Source organism: Pristiophorus japonicus, unplaced genomic scaffold, assembly GCF_044704955.1.
Source record: "Pristiophorus japonicus isolate sPriJap1 unplaced genomic scaffold, sPriJap1.hap1 HAP1_SCAFFOLD_288, whole genome shotgun sequence".
In the NCBI taxonomy this organism is placed as follows: Eukaryota; Metazoa; Chordata; class Chondrichthyes; family Pristiophoridae; genus Pristiophorus; species Pristiophorus japonicus.
The window spans coordinates 705,003-723,276 of NW_027252646.1; the positions used below are offsets into that span (position 1 = coordinate 705,003).

Here is an 18,274-nt window from a genome sequence, read left to right on the forward strand (position 1 = left end):
GCCCCAGTGAGTCAGCTTACGATCCGGTCCCGTGGATTTATTCTGAACATAACAGTGATGGGGGTGGCAGAGAAAGATTTGGAAGGGGAAGAGAGAGTGTGAGGGAGACAAGGAGAGGAGAGGGGAGCCTGTTGTTCCAGAGTCGGTCTCAGAGCTGGTTATATTTATAATTAAAGCCATTGTTAATTGACAGTGAATTTAAATCTTGAGTGAGCCCCAGTGAGATTTGAACTCACAACCCCTGGTTTACAAGACCAGTGCTCTAACCCCTGACCCCTGACCTATGGAGCCACCTACTCTGGGAACGACAGGGGTAAGGAGCAGGAAAGAGAGGGGAAGGGAAAAGAGAGAATGGAAGGAGTGAGAGAGAGGGGAAGGGGATAGAGAGAGGGAAGGGGAGAGAGAGAGTCGAAGGGGAAAGTGAGAGGGAAGGGGAGAGAGAGGGAATGAGTGAGAGAGAGGTGGAAGGAGTGAGAAAGAGGGGGAAGGTGTGAGAGAGAGGGGAAGGGGAGAGAGGGGATGAGGAGAGAAGGAGGAGGTAGGGAGAGAGAAAGGAAGGGGAGAGAGAGGGAGAAGGGGAGAATCTGAAAAGAAAGGGAAGAGAGAGAGGAGGGAGGGGAGGAAAGAGAGGGGAGGGAGAGTGAAATGGCAGAGGTGAAGGGGGGAGAGGGGGAGAGGGAGGGGAGAGAGGGGGACGGAGTGAGAGAGGGGGAAGGAGTGAGAGGAGGGAAGGGAAGAAGGTGGGGCGAGGGAGGGTGAAGGGGGAAGAGGGGAATGAGTGAGAGACGGGGAAAGTGAGATAGCGGGAAAGTGAGAGAGGGGTAACAAGATTAAGAACAGGTCGTGAAGGGGAAGGGAGAGAGAGACTGCAAGGGGAGAGAGAAATAAGGGGAAGGGGAGAGAGGGTGGAAGAGAGAGGGGAAGCGGGTGAGAGAGACAGGAAGGAGTGGGAAAGAGAGCGAGGGGAAGAGAGAGGGGAAGGAGTGAGAAGGAGTGGGGAAGGGGAGAGAGCAGAAGTGTAGTGAGAGAGAGGGGGGAAGGGAAAAGAGAGGGAGGGGAAGGGGAGAGAGAGGGCAACATAAGAAATAGGAGCAGGAGTAGGCCAGACGGCCCCTCGAGTCTGCTCCGCCATTTAATACGATCATGGCTGAAACGATCATGGACTCAGCTCCACTTCCCTGCCCGCCCCCTTATCCCCTTATCGGTTAAGGAACTGTCTATCTCTGTCTTAAATTTATTCAATGTCCCGGCTTCCACAGCTCTCTGAGGCAGCGAATTCCACAGATTTACAACCCTCTGAGAGAAGAAATTTCTCCTCATCTCAGTTTTAAATGGGAGGCCCCTTATACTAAGATCATGCCCCCTAGTTCTAGTCTCCCCCATCAGTGGAAACATCCTCTCTGCATCCACCTTGTCAAGCCCCCTCATAATCTGAAACATTTCGATAAGATCACCTCTCATTCTTCTGAATTCCAACGAATATCGGGCCTTTCACGTAGTAAAACATCCCAAGGCAACTCAGTCACACTCTGCCTCAATCTCTCACTCGCCATCTCTCGAGGGGGAAGCTGGAGGAGGAAGGAGTGAGAGAATGTAATTAGAGAGGGAAGTGGAGAGAGCGGAAAGGGAGAGAGAAGATAGAGGAGGAAGGAGTGAGAGAATGTCATTAGAGAGGGGGAAGATGGAGGAGGAAGGAGAGAGAGAATGTAATTAGAGAGGGAAGTGGAGAGAGCGGAAAGCCAGAAATAAGATGTAGAACGGGTCATGATGGGGAAGACAGAGAGAGATTTGGAAGGGGAGAGGGAAGCCTATTATTCCAGGGTCAGTCTCAGAGCTGTTTAATATTTATAATTATAACACTTGTTAATTGACAGCGAATTTAAATACTGAACTAATTTCAAGTAGGCCCCAGTGAGATTTGAACTAACGACCGCTGGTTTACTAGACCAGTGTTCTAGCCCCTGAGCTATGGAGACAGGGGAAGGAACAGGAAAGAGAGGGGAAGGGAAAAGAGAGAGTGGAAGGAGTGAGAGAGAGGGGGAAGGGGAGACAGAGGAGGAAGGGGAGAGAGAGAGGGGGAAGGAGTGAGAGAGATGGGGAAGGGGAGAGAGAGAGGGAGGGGAGAGAGAGAGGGAGGGAGGGAAGGGGAGAGAGAGGGAGCAGAAGGGGAGAGAGAGAGAGTGTGGAAGGGAGGGAGAGAGGGGAGAGGGGAAAGAGGGGGAGGGGAAGAGAGGGGAGGAGTGAGAGAGGGATGGGGACAGAGAGGGAATGGAGACAGGGAAGAAGAGAGCGGGAAGGGGAGAGAGAGGGGGGGAAGGGAGCGGTGTGGCAGGGGAAAGAGGGGGGAAAGGGAAAAAGAGGGGGAAGGAGTGAGAGAGAGAGTGGAAGGGTAGAGAGAGGGGGAAGCGGAGAGAGAGAGTGAAAGGAGTGAGAGAGAGGTAGAAGGAATGAGAGGGAGGGGGAAGGGGAGAGAGAGAAGGGGAGAGGAGAGATGGGAACGGGAAAGAGAGGGAGAAGGGGAGAATGTGAAAAGAAAGGGAAACGAGAGAGACGGAGGAGGTCGGGGAGGAGAGAGAGGGGAGGGGAGAGGGAAAGGGAGAGTGAAAAGGCAGAGGGGGAAGGGGAGAGAGGGTGGTCGGGGAATGAGTGGGAGGGGAGAGAGAGGGAAGGAGTGGGGGGTGAATGAAAGTGAGAGAGAAGGGGAGAGAGGGGAAGTGGAGAGTGAGAGAGAGGCAGGAAGGTGAATGTGGGAGGGGAATGGGAGAGCGAGAGTGGAGGAGTGGGAAAGAGACGTGAAGGGGAAAGAGAGCAGGGAATGGGGAGAGAGATAGAGGGGCGAGGGGATAGAGAGGGGGGACGGAGAGAGAGAGAGTGAAAGGATGGGGGGGGAGAGAGGGGAAGGGGAGAGACAGGGGGAAGGAGAGAGGGTGAGCGGGGGAGAGTGGAGTGTGTGAAAGACGGGGAAAGTTATACAGCAGGAAAAAGATGTAGAATGGGAAGGGATAGAGAGATTACTGGAGACAAGAGGAGACGATTGCTGCAGGGTCAGTCTCGGAGCTGTTTAATATTTATGTTTAAAACACTTATTAATTGACATTGAATTTAAATATTAAACTGATTTTGAGTCGGCCCCAGTGAGATTTGAATTCAGAACCCCTGGTTTACAAGACCAGTGCTCTAACCCCTGAGCTATGGAGCCAAATGCTTTGGGAAAAACAGGGGAAGGAGCAGAAAAGAGAGGGGAAAGGAAAAGAGCGAGTGGAAGGAGTGAGATCGAGGGGGAAGGGGAGAGAGTGGAAGGAGTGAGAGAGAGGTGGAGGGGAGAAAGAGGGGAGTCAGGTGAAAGAGAAAGGAAGGGGAGAGAGAGGGAGAAGGGGAGAATCTGAAAAGAAAGGGAAAAGAAAGGGAAAAGAGAGAGGAGAGTGAAAGGGCAGAGGGGAAGGGGAGAGAGTGGGGAGAGACTGGGTCGGGGAAAGAGCGGGCGGGGAAAGAGAGAGAGGGAGCGGAGAGAGAGAGAGGGAAGATAGAGGAGAAAGGAGAGAGAGGAAGGAGTGGGGAGAGAATGAAAGGAGAGAGGGGGAAGAGAGAGAGGGGGAAGGAGAGAGGGTGAGGTGAGGGAGGGGGAAGGGGGGAGAAGGGAATGAATGACAGATGTGGAAAGTGAGATAGCGGGAAAGGCAGAGGGGGTAAAATGATGTAGAACGGGACATGATGGAGAAGGGAGAGAGAGATTTGGAAGGGGAGAGTGTCAGAGAGACGAGAAGAGGAGAGGGGGAAGGGTGTGAGGGGAGTCTGTTGTTTAGAATTCAGCAGAGGAGGACTAAGGGTTTAATTAGGACGGGGTAAGTAAAGTATGAGAGTAAGCTTGCAGGGAACATAAAAACTGACTGCAAAAGCTTCTATAGATATGTGAAGAGAAAACAATTAGTGAAGACAAATGTAGGTCCCTTGCAGTCAGAATCAGGTGAATTTATAATGGGGAACAAAGAAATGGCAGTCCAATTGAACAAATACTTTGGTTCTTTCTTACATCGAAACATAGAAACACAGAAAATAGGTGCAGGAGTAGGCCATTCGGCCCTTCGAGCCTGCACCACCATTCAATAAGATCATGACTGATCATTCCCTCAGTACCCCATTCCTGCTTTCTCTCCATACCCCTTGATCCCTTTAGCCGTAAGGGCCATATCTATCTCCCTCTTGAATATATCCAATGAACTGGTATCAACAACTCTCTGCGGCAGGGAATTCCACAGGTTAACAACTCTCTGAGTGAAGAAATTTCTCCTCATCTCAGTCCTAAATGGCTTACGCCTTATCCTTAGACTATGTCCCCTGGTTCTGGACTTCCCGAACATCGGGAACATTCTTCCTGCATCTAACCTGTCCAGTCCCGTTAGAATTTTATATGTTTCTATGAGATCCCCTCTCATCCTTCTAAATTCCAGTGAATATAAGCCCAGTCGATCCAGTCTCTCCTCATATGTCAGTCCAGCCATCCCGGGAATCAGTCTGGTGAACCTTCGCTGCACTCCCTCAATAGCAAGAATGTCCGTCCTCAGATTAGGAGACCAAAACTGAACTCAATATTCCAGGTGAGGCCTCACCAAGGCCCTGTACAACTGCAGTAAGACCTCCCTGCTCCTCTACTCAAATCCTCTCGCTATGAAGGCCAACATACCATTTGCCTTCTTCTCCACCTGCTGTACCTGCATGCCAACTTTCAATGACTGATGTACCATGACACCCAGGTCTCGTTGCACCTCCCCTTTTCCTAATCTGCCGCCATTCAGATAATATTCGCCTTCATGTTTTTGCCACCAAAGTGGATAACCTCACACTTATCCACATTATACTGCATCTGCCATGCATTTGTCCACTCACCTAACCTGTCCAAGTCACCCAACACACTTTTAGCATCCTCCTCACAGCTCACACTGCCACCCAGCTTCGTGTCATCTGCAAACTTGAAGATATTACACTCAATTCCCTCATCCAAATCATTAATGTATATTGTAAATAGCTGGGGTCCCAACACTGAGCCCTGCGGCACCCCACTAGTCACTGCCTGCCACTCTGAAAAGGACCCGTTTATCCCGACTCTCTGCTTCCTGTCTGTCAACCATTTCTCTATCCATGTCAGTACATTACCCCCAATACCATGTGCTTTGATTTTGCACACCAATCTCTTGTGTGGAACCTTGTCAAAAGCCTTTTGAAAGTCCAAATACACCACATCCACTGGTTCTCCCTTGTCCACTCTACTAGTTACATCCTCAAAAAATTCTTGAAGATTTGTCTAGCATGATTTCCCTTTCATAAATCCATGCTGACTTGGACCGATCCTGTCACTGCTTTCCAAATGTGTTGCTATTTCATCTTTAATAATTGATTCCATCATTTTCCCCACTACCGATGTCAGGCTAACCGGTCTATAATTACCCGCTTTCTCCCTCCTTTTTTAAACAGAGCATAACATTAGTTACCCTCCAGTCCATAGGAACCGATCCAGAGTCAATAGACTGTTGTAAAATGATCACCAATGCATCCATTATTTCAAGGGCCACTTCCTTAAGTACTCTGGGATGCAAGCTATCAGGCCCTGGGGATTTATCGGCCTTCAATCCCATCAATTTCCCGCCTAATAAGGATATCCTTCAGTTCCCCCTTCTCACGAGACCCTCGGTCCCCTAGTATTTCCAGAAGATTATTTGTGTCTTCCTTCATGAAGACAGAACCAAAGTATTTGTTTAACTGGTCCGCCATTTCTTTGTTCCCCATTATAAATTCACCTGAATCTGACTGCAAGGGATCTGTTTGTCGTCACTAATTTTTTTAGAAGCCTGCAAGCTTCCTCTCATAATCTATTTTCCCCCCTCCTGGTTAAAACCCTTTGTCCTCCTCTGCTGTGTTACAAAATTCTCCCAGTCCTCAGGTTTGCTGCTTTTTCTGGCCAATTTATATGCCTCTTCCTTGGATTTAACACTATCCTTCATTTCCCTTGTGAGCCACATTCCCCATTCTATTTTTACTCCAGACAGGGATGTACAATTGTTGGAGTTCATCCATGTGATCTTCAAATGTTTGCCATTGTCAATCCAACAAGGATCACTGGCCAGTCTATTCACATCTCACACCATCAAAGTTTCCTAAACTTCAGGGCCCTCATCTCTGAATTAACTCTGTCACTCTCCATCTTCATAAAGTTTTCAACCATATTTACAATTAAAGCCCTTGCTAATTTAAATACTGAGATAATTTTGAGTTGGCCGCAGTGAGATTTGAACCCACGATCCCTAGTTTACAAGACCAGTGCTCTAACCCCTGAGCTATGGAGCCACCTGTAACACCAGCTCCTGTTTACATCTTACTATTGTTAACAAGGAGGTGGGGCCCGAATAATCATTCTCGGTGATTCATCCCTGAACATTGACAGAATCTTACAGTGCACAAGGAGGGCCATTCGGCCCATCGTGTCGGTGTCGGCTCTGTGAGAGAGATTAGTGCTTGTAAGTTGTAAAAGGAGGGAGAGAGGGGAATGAGTGGGAGAGGGAATGGGAGAGAGAGGGGGAAGGAGTCAGCCAGAGGGGAATGGGAGAGAGCAGAATGGGGGAGAGCGAAAGGGGGAGGGGAGAGAGATGGGAAGTCGAGAGAGGGAGGAGGCAGGGGAGAGAGAAAGGAAGGGGAGAGGGAGGGAGCAGGGGAGAATCTGAAAAGAAAGGCAAAAGAGGGAGAGAGAGGAGGGAGGGGAGGGAGCGGAAGGGGAGAGAGGGGAAGGGGAGAGAGAGGGAAAGGGGAGACAGAGGGGAAGGAGTGAGAGATGGAGAAAGTGAGATTGCAGGAAAAAAAAAATGCAGAACGGATCTTGACCTGGAAAGCGGAGAGAGTGTCTGCAAGACAGAGGCCTGTTGTTTGTAGGGTCAGTCTCAGAGTTGTTAATATTTATAATTAAACCCCTTGTTAATTGACAGTGTATTTAAATACTGAACTAATTTTGAGTTGGCTCCAGTGAGATTTGAACCCATGACCCCTGGTTTACTAGACCAGTGCTCTAACCCCTGAGCTATGGAACCACCTGCTTTGGGATGTGGGTCATTCCCCAGTTAGTGCTGTGTGTTTGAAGAATGAGGAGGGGTCAGTGAAACGCTCAGATTGTGTCTCATCCCCCAGACTCCTGCCTCCGTCTCTTCAATATTCACCTCTCAACATCGATATATCGGGTCTTTCACGTAGTAAAACATCCCAAGGCAACTCAGTCACACTCTGGCTCAATCTCTCTGTCTCTCTGTCTCTCTGTCTCTCTCTTTCTGTCATGTATGTATGCTTGGGGTTACTAGCCACCAGGTGGGGCCACTGTCGGAGGTCATTGGGCTGTACACACGCGTGTGTGGCCTCGGTATAAAAGGCCAGCCATCTTGTAATGTAATCACTTTGGGCCCTAATAAAGTAGAGCCAGGTGTGTACCTGTTCGGAGTTGACAGTAATCTGTCTGTTGAGTTATTGCACACACAACACTTTCTCACTCTCTCTCTGTCTCTCTCACACACTCACTTTCTCTCTGTGTGTCTCTCAGGGGGAAAGGGAGAGAGGGGAAGGGGAGAGAGGGGGAAGGAGTGGGGAGAGAATGAAAGTAGAGAGGGAAGGGGAGAGAGGGGAAGGGGAGAGAGGGGGAAGGAGTGGGGAGAGAATGAAAGTAGAGAGGGAAGGGGAGAGAGGGGAAGGGGAGAGAGGGGGAAGGAGTGAGGAGAGAATTAAAGTAGAGAGGGAAGGGGAGAGAGGGGAAGGGGAGAGAGGGGGGGAGGAGTGGGGAGAGAATGAAAGTAGAGAGGGAAGGGGAGAGAGGGGAAGGGGAGAGAGGGGGAAGGAGTGGGGAGAGAATGAAAGTAGAGAGGGAAGGGGAGAGAGGAGAGAGAGGGGAATGAGGGAGAGACGGGGAAAGCGAGATAGCAGGACAGGGAGTGAGGGGTAAAAAGATGTAGAACGGGTCGTGATGGGGAAGGGAGAGAGAGAGAGTGTAAGAGAGATGAGAACCTGTTGTTTCAGGGTCGGTCTCGGAGCTTTTTAATATTTATAATTAAAACCCTTGTTAATTGACTGCAAATTTAAATATAAAACTAATTGTGAATAGGCCCCAGTGACATTTGAACTCATAACCCCTGGTTTACTAGATCAGTGCTCTAACCCCTGAGCTATGGAGCCACCTGTTCTGTGAAAGACAGGGGAAGGAGCAGGAAAGAGAGGGGAAGGGAAAAGAGAGAGTGGAAGGAGTGAGAGAGACGGGGAAGGAGTGAGAGAGGGAGGAGAAGGGGAGAGAGAGGGGGAGGGGAGAGAGAGGGGGAAGGAGTGAGAGAGAGGGTGAGGGGAGAGAGAGGGGGGAAGGAGTGAGAGAGAGGGGAAGGGGAGAGAGTGGGGGAAGGAGTGAGAGAGAGGGGAAAGGAGTGAGAGAGAGGGGGAGGGGAGAGAGATAGGGGGAAGGAGTGAGAGAGAGGGGAAGGGGAGAGAGATAGGGGGAAGGAGCGAGAGAGAGGGGAAGGGGAGAGAAAGGGGAAAGGAGTGAGAGAGAGGGAAGGAGTGAGAGAGAGGGGGAGGGGAGAGAGAGGGGGAAGGAGTGAGAGAGAGGGTGAGGGGAGAGAGAGGGGGGAAGGAGTGACAGAGAGCGGAAGGGGAGAGAGTGGTGGAAGGAGCGAGAGAGAGGGGAAGGGGAGAGAGAGTGGGGGAAGGAGTGAGAGAGAGAGGGAAGGAGTGAGAGAGAGGGGGAGGGGAGAGAGATAGGGGAAGGAGTGAGAGAGGGGGGAAGGAGTGAGTGAGAGGGGAAGGGGAGACCGAGGGGGAAGGAGTGAGAGAGAGGGGAAGGGGAGAGAGTGGTGGAAGGAGCGAGAGAGAGGGGAAGGGGAGAGAAAGGGGAAAGGAGTGAGAGAGAGGGGGAAGGAGTGAGAGAGAGGGGGAAGGAGTGAGAGAGAGGGGAAGGGGAGAGAAAGGGGAAAGGAGTGAGAGACAGTGGAAGGGGAGAGAGGGGAAGGGGAGAGAGGGAGGTGACAGAGAGAGAAAGGAAGGGGAGAGAGAGGGAGAAGTGGAGAATCTGAAAAGAAAGGGAAGAGAAAGCGAGAGAGCGGACGGAGGGGAAGGGAGAGGGAAAGGGAGAGTGAAACGGCAATGGGGTAAGCGGAGAGAAGGGGGAGAGATTGGGTAGTGGAAAGAGAGGGAGGGGAGAGAGAGGGGAACGTGTGAAGAGGGAATGAATGTAGAGAGGGAAGGGGAGAGGGGGGAAGGGGAGAGAAAGAGAGGGAAAGGGGAGAGAGAGAGGGGGAGGGGAAAGAGAGGGAGAGAGATGGGAAGGGGAGAGAGAGTGAAGAGATCGCAAAGTCTCTGGTTAAAGAATGGACTCAGTCGAGAATATTGCGTGGACTTTGTAGGGTTTGTCTCTGAGGGTATTTTCCCTGTGATGGGATCTCCCTGTGCAGGTCCGTGAAAACGCTGGTTTGTTAAAACTCTGGAGACCACATGGCGGCTGTCTGTGACAAAACCCAGGATGTAAAGGTTCACCCGTCAGTCCCAGCAAAAGGAAGGGGGGGCCACTGACAAAGGGGCTCAGGAACCTGAGGCACCCGTTCACGTGAAGCCAGTGACCAGATTAGAAAGCCACTCGAACGCGAAAGCACTTCCCATCTCCAGTCTCAGACGGGAAGCTGAACAATGAACCCACAGCCTGGCCAGGTGAAGAGGAGCCAGTTTTTTCCCAACACACCGAGCGAGATATGTCCCAGACTCAGGGCCATTCGTCCAATCACAGAACACACGTGGGTCTGATGATGGCCCATCACTGACTAAGCAGCGGAGCGCTTCGAAACAAAAGTTTGGTGGGACAGATAGGGGTAGCTCGACTCCGATAAAGATAGTCACTTTTCCACCGTTCTCGTGCTCCCTCTCGCTCTCGCTCCACCGAGATCGACGGAACAAGAAGACGTACCAGAGGGGGAAGCAACAGTTCGACAGAAGAAGGCGCTGAGACTGAGAACCACGTACCCCTCACGGGGTACGACCTCCAGGGCAGTGACTTCCCACGGCTGAGCTGAGCGATCGAGAGCGACTGTGTGTGTGCTGGTGAACATGGTCGCGGGTGTCCCAAGCCAGTAACCAGAGGTGGCCCAGGTGAGGTGTAACGGCTCAGGGTTCTTTCTCAGAAGTGAAGCTTTTTCGGGGCGATTCTGGGGAGGGAGCTTTGTTTGGTTGAGCCAGGGGAAGGGGCTTGTGTGATGAGGTAATTCGTTGTTCAGGGTGGAGTTAGAATCCACCGTAGCAACAAGGGAATGACTGCATGGGACCGGTCCTCAGTTCCGTACTGTGTGTATGTTGTTTGTAACCTGGATATTAATCTCCACACAGACAGTGATTGCGTTTAGTAGTGCATGTTTTACCCAGTGTATGTTAGACCTAATAAATATCAGTAACGGTGTTTCACCGAGGCTTTCCTGTCTGTAACTCATTCCATTTACACTCTGAATAATAATCCCCGGGTACAGAACTTTCGTAAGGTGAGGGCGATTAGAAACATCCGTCTAGCAATTGGGCCAGGATCAAAACCATTCACACCAGGGAGAAGGGGGGAATCTGAAAAGGAAGGGAGAAGAGAGAGAGAGAGAGAGGAGGGGAGGGAGGGAAGGGGAAGGGGAGAGAGAGGGAAGATAGAGGAGGAAGAAGAGAGAGGAGAAGGAGTGAGAGAATGAAAGCAGAGAGGGAAGGGGAGAGAGGGGAAGTAGAGAGTGAGAGAGGGGAAGGGGAGAGAGAGTGTGGGGAAGGAGAGGTAAAGAGAGGGGAAGGGAAAAGGGAAAGTTGGGAATGTGAAAGAGCGGGAGGGGAAGGGGAGAGATAGAGAGGGGAAGGAGTGGGAAAGAGAGGGGAAGGGGAAAGAGAGAGTGGAAGGAGTGAGAGAGAGGGGGAAGGAGTGATAGAGGGGAAAGGGGAAAAAGCGGGTGGTGAAGGGGAGAGAGAGGGAGAAGGGGGAAATCTGAAAAGAAATGGAAAAAAGAGAGAGAGAGAGAGGAGGAAGGGCTGGGAGGGGACGAAAGAGAGGGAGGAAGGAGAGGGAAGCGGAGAGTGAAAAGGAGAGACAGTGAGGGGAGAGGGTTAGAGAGGGGAATGAGTGAGTGTAATGTCTGTAAGCTTGTAATGTTTGTAGCTCCACACTGTGGATGTGGACATATTGTGTACTGCAACTGCAGAGTTAATAATTAAACTGAACCAGGCAGATTTCCGGAGGATTCCGAGATCGCTGCCTGCCTTGTTAGGAGCTGTGTGTGCTGTGCTCTGTGAATATATCACAGTGAGAGACGGGGAAAGCGAGATAGTGGGAAAGGGAGAGAGGTAGGAAGGAGTGAGAGAGAGTTGGAAGGGGAGACAGGGAGGAAGAGAGAGCGGAAGGGAAGAGAGAGAGGGGGAGGGGAAAGAGAGGGAGGGGACAGAGAGAGGGGGAAGGAGAGAGATAGAGAGAAAGGAAAGGAGTGAGAGAGGGGAGTAGGAGAGAGCGGAAGGGGAGAGAAAGAGATGGAAGGCGAGAGAGGGACGGGAAGGGGAGAGAGAGAAGGGGAGAGGAGAGAGGGAGGAGACAGGGGAGAGAGAGAAAGGAAGGGGAGAGAGAGGGAGAATGGAAGAATCTGAAAAAAAGGGAAAAGAGAGATACAGGAGGGAGGGGAGAGAAGAGAGGAATGTGAGACAGGAAAAGCGAGATAGCGGAAAAAAGATGTAAAACATGTCAGGCAGAGAGAGAGAAGGTTGTGAGGGGAGCCTGTTATTCCAGGGTCAGTCTCAGAGCTGTTTAACATTTATAATTTAACCTGTTGTTAATTGACACTGTATTTAAATACTGAATTAATTGTGAGTAGACCCCAGTGAGATTTGAACCCACGACCCCTGGTTTACTAGACCAGTGCTCTAACCCCTGAGCTATGGAACCACCTGCCCGGGGTTGTGGGTCATTCCCCAGTTAGTGCTGTGTGTTTGAAGAATGAGGAGGGGTCAATGAAACGCTCAGATTGTGTCTCATCCCCCAGACTCCTGCCTCCGTCTCTTCAATATTCGCCTCTCAACATCGATATATCGGGTCTTTCACGTAGTAAAACATCCCAAGGCAACTCAGTCACACTCTGGCTCTGTCTCTCTTTCTCTCTCAGTCTCTCTGTGTCTCTGTGTATGTTTCTCAGTCTCTCTCTCTGTCTTTCTTTCTCAGTCTCTCTCTCCGTCTCTCTATCACTGTCTCTCTGTCTCTCTCTCTCTCTCTCACACACTCTCTCTGTTTCTCTCTCTTTCTCAGTCTCTGTCTCTGTCTCTCTATCACTTTCTCTCTGTCACACACTGTCTCTCGAGCCGGAAGGGGTTAGAGGGGGGAAGGGGAAAGTCAGAAGGGAAAGGAGAGAGAGAGAGAGAGGGAGGGGAGAGATTGAGGAGTGAGTGGAGAGAGAGGAGTGGAGAGTGGGAAGGGGAGAAAGTGGGGGAAAGGAACAGGGAGAGGGAAGGAGTGAGTGAGGGGGGAAGGCGAGAGAGAGAGAGAGATGGAGAGAGAGAGGAGCGTGTCAGTAGTTGTTATTACATTGGTAGTCCACTAGGTGGGGCTCTACTAGAGGAAGAGAGAGGGACGGGGAGAGAGAGGGGAAGGAGTGAGAGAGAGGGAAGGGGAGAGTGAGGGGAAGGAGTGAGAGAGGAGGGAAGGGGAGAGTGAGGGGAAGGAGTGAGAGAGAGGGAAGGGGAGATTGAGGGGAAGGAGTGAGAGGGAGGGAAGGGGAGAGTGAGGGGAAGGAGTGAGAGAGCGGGAAGGGGAGAGTGAAGGGAAGAAGTGAGAGAGAAGGAAGTAGAGAGTGAGGGGAACGAGTGAGAGAGAGGGAAGGGGAGAGTGAGGGGAAGGAGTGAGAGAGTGGCAATAGGAGAGTGAGGGGAAGGTGTGAGAGAGAGGGAAGGGGAGAGTGAGGGGAAGGAGTGAGAGAGAGGAAAGGGGAGAGTGAGGGGAAGGAATGAGAGAGAGGGAAGGGGAGAGTGAGGGGAAGGAGTGAGAGATAGGGAAGGGGAGAGTGAGGGGAAGGAATGAGAGAGAGGGAAGGGGAGAGTGAGGGGAAGGAGTGAGAGAGAGGGAAGGGGAGAGTGAGGGGAAGGAGTGAGAGAGAGGGAAGGGGAGAGTGAGGGGAAGGTGTGAGAGAGAGACGGGGAAGAGGAGAGACAGAGGGAACACCAACAATAATGTGTATTTATATAGCGCCTTTAACGGAGTGAAACGTCCCAAGGTGCTCCACAGGAGGATTATGGGATAAAAATTTGACACCGAGCCACAAAAGTAGAAATTAGCGCAGGTGAAGAGGTCGGTTTTAAGGAGAGTCTTGAAGGAGGACAGAGAGGTAGAGAGGTGGAGAGGTTTAAGGAGGGAGTTCCAGAGCTTGGGGCCCAGGCAACAGAAGGCACGGCCACCGATGGTGGAGCGATTATAATCAGGGATGGTCAGGAGGGCAGAATTAGAGGAGTGCAGACATCTCGGGGGGTTGTGGGGCTGGAGGAGATTACAGAGATAGGGAGGGGTGTAGGGGCTGGAGGAGGTTACAGAGATAGGGAGAGGTGTAGGTGCTGGAGGAGGTTATAGAGATAGGGAGGGGTGTAGGTGCTGGAGGAGGTTATAGAGATAGGGAGGGGTGTAGACGCTGGAGGAAGTTACAGAGATAGGGAGGGGCGAGCGTCATGGAGGGATTTGTAAACAAGGATGAGAATTTTGAAATCGAGGTGTTGCTTAACCGGGAGCCAATGTAGGGCAGCGAGCACAGTGGGTGATGGGTGAGCGGGACTGGGTGCGAGTTAGGACACGTGGGCAGTGAGCACAGGGGGTGATGGGTGAGCGGGACTCGGTGCGAGTTAGGACACGGGGCAGTGAGCACAGGGGGTGATGGGTGTGTGGGACTGGGTGCGAGTTCGGACACGGGGCAGCGAGCACAGGGGGTGATGGGTGAGCGGGACTGGGTGTGAGTTAGGACACGGGGCAGTGAGCACAGGGGGTGATGGGTGAGCGGGTCTCGGTGTGAGTTAGGATACGAGGCAGTGAGCACAGGGGCTGATGGGTGAGTGGGACTCGGTGCGAGTTAGGACACAGGGCAGCGAGCACAGGGGGTGATGGGTGAGCGGGACTGGGTGTGAGTTAGGACACGGGGCAGCGAGCACAGGGGGTGATGGGTGTGTGGGACTGGGTGCGAGTTCGGACACGGGGCAGCGAGCACAGGGGGTGATGGGTGAGCGGGACTGGGTGTGAGTTAGGACACGGGGCAGTGAGCACAGGGGGTGATGGGTGAGCGGGTCTCGGTGTGAGTTAGGATACGAGGCAGTGAGCACAGGGGCTGATGGGTGAGTGGGACTGGGTGTGAGTTTGGACACAGGAGCAGCGAGCACAGCGGGTGATGTGTGAGCGGGACTGGGTGCGAGTTCGGACACGGGGCAGCGAGCACAGGGGGTGATGATGAGCGGGACTGGGTGCGAGTTAGGACACGGGGCAGCGAGCACAGGGGGTGATGGGTGAGCGGGACTTGGTGTGAGTTAGGACACGGGGCAGCGAGCACAGGGGGTGATGGGTGAGCGGGACTTGGTGTGAGTTAAGACACGGGTCAGCGAGCACAGAGGGTGATGGGTGAGTGGGACTGGGTGCGAGTTCGGACACGGGGCAGCGAGCACAGGGGGTGATGGGTGAGCGGGACTTGGTGTGAGTTAGGACACGGGGCAGTGAGCACAGGGGGTGATGGGTGAGCGGGACTCGGTGTGAGTTAGGATACGAGGCAGTGAGAACAGGGGCTGATGGGTGAGTGGGACTCGGTGCGAGTTAGGACACGGGGCAGCGAGCACAGGGGGTGATGGGTGAGCGGGACTGGGTGTGAGTTAGGACACGGGGCAGCGAGCACAGGGGGTGATGGATGAGCGTGACTCCGTGTGAGTTAGGACACGGGGCAGCGAGCACAGGGGGTGATGGGTGAGCGGGACTTGGTGTGAGTTAGGACACGGGGCAGCGAGCACAGGGGGTGATGGGTGAGCGGGACTTGGTGTGAGTTAAGACACGGGTCAGCGAGCACAGTGGGTGATGGGTGAGCGGGACTCGGTGCGAGTTAGGACACGGGGCAGCGAGCACAGTGGGTGATGGGTGAGTGGGACTCGGTGTGAGTTAGGACACGGGGCAGCGAGCACAGAGGGTGATGGGTTAGCGGGACTTGGTGCGAGTTAGGACACGGGGCAGCGAGCACAGAGGGTGATGGGTGAATGGGACTCGGTGCGAGTTAGGACACGGGGCAGCGAGCACAGGGGGTGATGGGTGAGTGGGACTCGGTGCGAGTTAGGACACGGGGCAGCGAGCACAGCGGGTGATGGGTGAGTGGGACTCGGTGCGAGTTAGGACACGGGGTCAGCCGAGTTTTGGATCACCTCTAGTTTATATTGGGGTAGAATGTGGAAAGAATTGAGAGACAGGGGGAAGGGGATGAGAGGTGGGGAGCGGAAGGGGGAGAGAGAGAGACAGGAAAGGATAGAGAGTGGGTGTGGCAAGGGAGGCGGGAGACGGGCAAAGCGAGATCGCGGGAAAGGGGGTAAAAGATGCAGAATGGGGGTCGGCAGAGAGAGATTTGGATGGAGAGAAAGTGTAATGGAGACGACAGCCTTTTGTTCCAGGGTCGGTATCAGAGCAGTTTAATATTTATAATTAAAGCCCTTGTTAATTGACGGTGAATTTAAATATTGAGCTAATTTTGAGTATGCCCCAGTGAGATTTGAACCCACGACCCTGATTTACTAGACCAGTGCTCTAACCCCTGAGCTATGGAACCACCTGCTTTGGGAAACGCAGGGTAAGGAGCAGGAAAGAGAGGGGAAGGGAAAAGAGAGAGTGGAAGGAGTGAGAGAGAGGGGGAAGGGGAAATAGAGGGAGAGGGAAGGGTGGCGATGGAGTGAGTGAGAGAGGATAATGAATGAGAGCGGAAGGGGAGAGTAATTGATGGAAGGGGAGAGAGGGGAAGGGGAGAGGGGGGAAGGGGAGAGAGATGGGAAGGCAAGAGAGGGAGGAGGCAAGGGAGAGAGAAAGGAAAGGGAGAGAGAGGGAGAACGGGAGACTCTGAAAAGAAAGGGAAAAGAGAGCGAGAGAGGAAGGAGGGGAGGGAGGGAAGTGGAGAGCGAAAAGGCGAGGGGAAGGGGAGAGAGGGTGGAGAGACTGGGTTGGAGAAAGAGACAGAGTGAGCGGAGAGAGGGGGTGAGAGAGTGGATAGCGGAGAGAGAGGGTGAGGCGAGGGAGGGGGAAAGGGGGAGAAGGGAATGAGTGAGAGACGGGAAAGCGATAAAAAGGTGTAGAACGGGTCGTGATGGGGAAGGGAGAGAGAGATTTGGAAAGGGAGAGAGAGTGTCAGAGACACAAGAAGGAGGAGAGAGGAGGGGACCCTGTTGTTCCAGGGACAGTCTCAGAGCTGTTTAATATTTATAATTAAAGCCATTGTTAATTGACAGTGAATTTAAACACTGAGCTAATTTTGAGTAGGCCCCAGTGAGATTTGAACTCACGACTCCTGGTTTACTAGACCAGTGCTCTAACCCCTGAGCTATGGAGCCACCTGCTCTGGGACATACAGGGGAAGGAGCAGGAAAGTGAGGGGAAAGGAAAAGAGAGAGTGGAAGGAGTGAGAGAGAGGGGGAAGGGGAGAGAGATCGGAAAGAGAGAGAGGGAGGAGGCAGGGGAGACGCCTGCCTCCGTCTTTTCAATATTCGCCTCTCAACATCGATATATCGGGTCTTTCACGTAGTAAAACATCCCAAGGCAACTCAGTCACACTCTGCCTCAATCTCTCTGTCTCTCTGTCTCTCTCTCTCTCTCCCTCTGTCTCTCTCTCTCTCTGTCTCTCTATCACTTTCTCTCTGTCGCTCACTGTCTCTCGAGCCGGAAGGGGTTAGCGAGGGGGAAGGGGAAAGTCAGAAGGGAAGGGAGAGAGAGAGAGAGAGAGAGAGGAGGAGAGAGATTGAGGATTGAGTGGAGAGAGAGGAGCGGAGAGTGGGAAGGGGAGAAAGCGGGGGAAAGGGACAGCGTGAGGGAAGGAGTGAGTTTGAGGGGGACGGGGAGCGAGGGAGAGAGAGAGATGGAGAGAGAGAGGAGCGTGTCAGTAGTTGTTATTACATTGATAGTCCACTAGGTGGGGCTCTATTAGAGGAAGAGAGAGGGAAGGGGAGAGTGAGGGGAAGGAGTGAGAGAGAGGGAAGGGGAGAGTGAGGGGAAGGAGTGAGAGAGAGGGAAGGGGAGAGTGAGGGGAAGGAGTGAGAGAGAGGGAAGGGGAGAGTGAGGGGAAGGAGTGAGAGAGAGGGAAGGGGAGAGTGAGGGGAAGGATTGAGAGAGAGGGAAGAGGTGAGAGAGGGGAAGGATTGAGAGAGAGGAAAGGGGAGAGTGAGGGGAAGGAGTGAGAGAGAGGGAAGGGGAGAGTGAGGCGAAGGATTGAGAGAGAGAGAAGGGGAGAGTGTGGGGAAGGAGTGAGAGAGAGGGAAGGGGAGAGTGAGGTGAAGGAGTGAGAGAGAGGGAAAGGGAGAGTGAGGGGAAGGAGTGAGAGAGAGGGAAAGGGAGAGTGAGGGGAAGGAGTGAGAGAGAGACGGGGAAGAGGAGAGTGAGGTGAAGGAGTGAGAGAGAGGGAAGGGGAGAGTGAGGGGAAGGAGTGAGAGAGAGAGAAGGGGAGAGTGAGGGGAAGGATTGAGAGAGAAAGAAGTGGAGAGTGAGGGGAAGGAGTGAGAGAGAGGGAAAGGGAGAGTGAGGGGAAGGAGTGAGAGAGAGGGAAAGGGAGAGTGAGGGGAAGGAGTGAGAGAGAGACGGGGAAGAGGAGAGTGAGGTGAAGGAGTGAGAGAGAGTAAGGGGAGAGTGAGGGGAAGGAGTGAGAGAGAGAGAAGGGGAGAGTGAGGGGAAGGATTGAGAGAGAGAGAAGTGGAGAGTGAGGTGAAGGAGTGAGAGAGAGGGAAAGGGAGAGTGAGGGGAAGGAGTGAGAGAGAGGGAAAGGGAGAGTGAGGGGAAGGAGTGAGAGAGAGACGGGGAAGAGGAGAGTGAGGTGAAGGAGTGAGAGAGAGGGAAGGGGAGAGTGAGGGGAAGGAGTGAGAGAGAGAGAAGGGGAGAGTGAGGGGAAGGATTGAGAGAGAGAGAAGTGGAGAGTGAGGTGAAGGAGTGAGAGAGAGGGAAGGGGAGAGTGAGGAGAAGGAGTGAGAAAGAGGGAAGGGGAGAGTGAGGGGAAGGAGTGAGAGAGAGACGGGGAAGAGG

The 18,274-nt window shown here is 52.8% G+C and overlaps 5 non-coding genes across 5 annotated transcripts; all 5 read right to left on the reverse strand.

Annotated features, from left to right (window-relative positions):
* Positions 1–3,126: 3,126 nt before the first annotated feature.
* On the reverse strand, positions 3,127–3,199 carry trnat-ugu (transfer RNA threonine (anticodon UGU)). Its single transcript has one exon. It is a non-coding gene; the product is annotated as a tRNA-Thr (tRNA).
* Positions 3,200–6,266: 3,067 nt separating this feature from the next.
* On the reverse strand, positions 6,267–6,339 carry trnat-ugu (transfer RNA threonine (anticodon UGU)). The gene has a single exon. It is a non-coding gene; the product is annotated as a tRNA-Thr (tRNA).
* A 661-nt stretch (positions 6,340–7,000) lies between these two features.
* Positions 7,001–7,073, reverse strand: trnat-agu (transfer RNA threonine (anticodon AGU)). The gene has a single exon. It is a non-coding gene; the product is annotated as a tRNA-Thr (tRNA).
* Positions 7,074–11,877: 4,804 nt separating this feature from the next.
* Positions 11,878–11,950, reverse strand: trnat-agu (transfer RNA threonine (anticodon AGU)). The gene has a single exon. It is a non-coding gene; the product is annotated as a tRNA-Thr (tRNA).
* Positions 11,951–16,526: 4,576 nt separating this feature from the next.
* Positions 16,527–16,599, reverse strand: trnat-agu (transfer RNA threonine (anticodon AGU)). Its single transcript has one exon. It is a non-coding gene; the product is annotated as a tRNA-Thr (tRNA).
* Between the last annotated feature and the right edge of the window lie 1,675 nt (positions 16,600–18,274).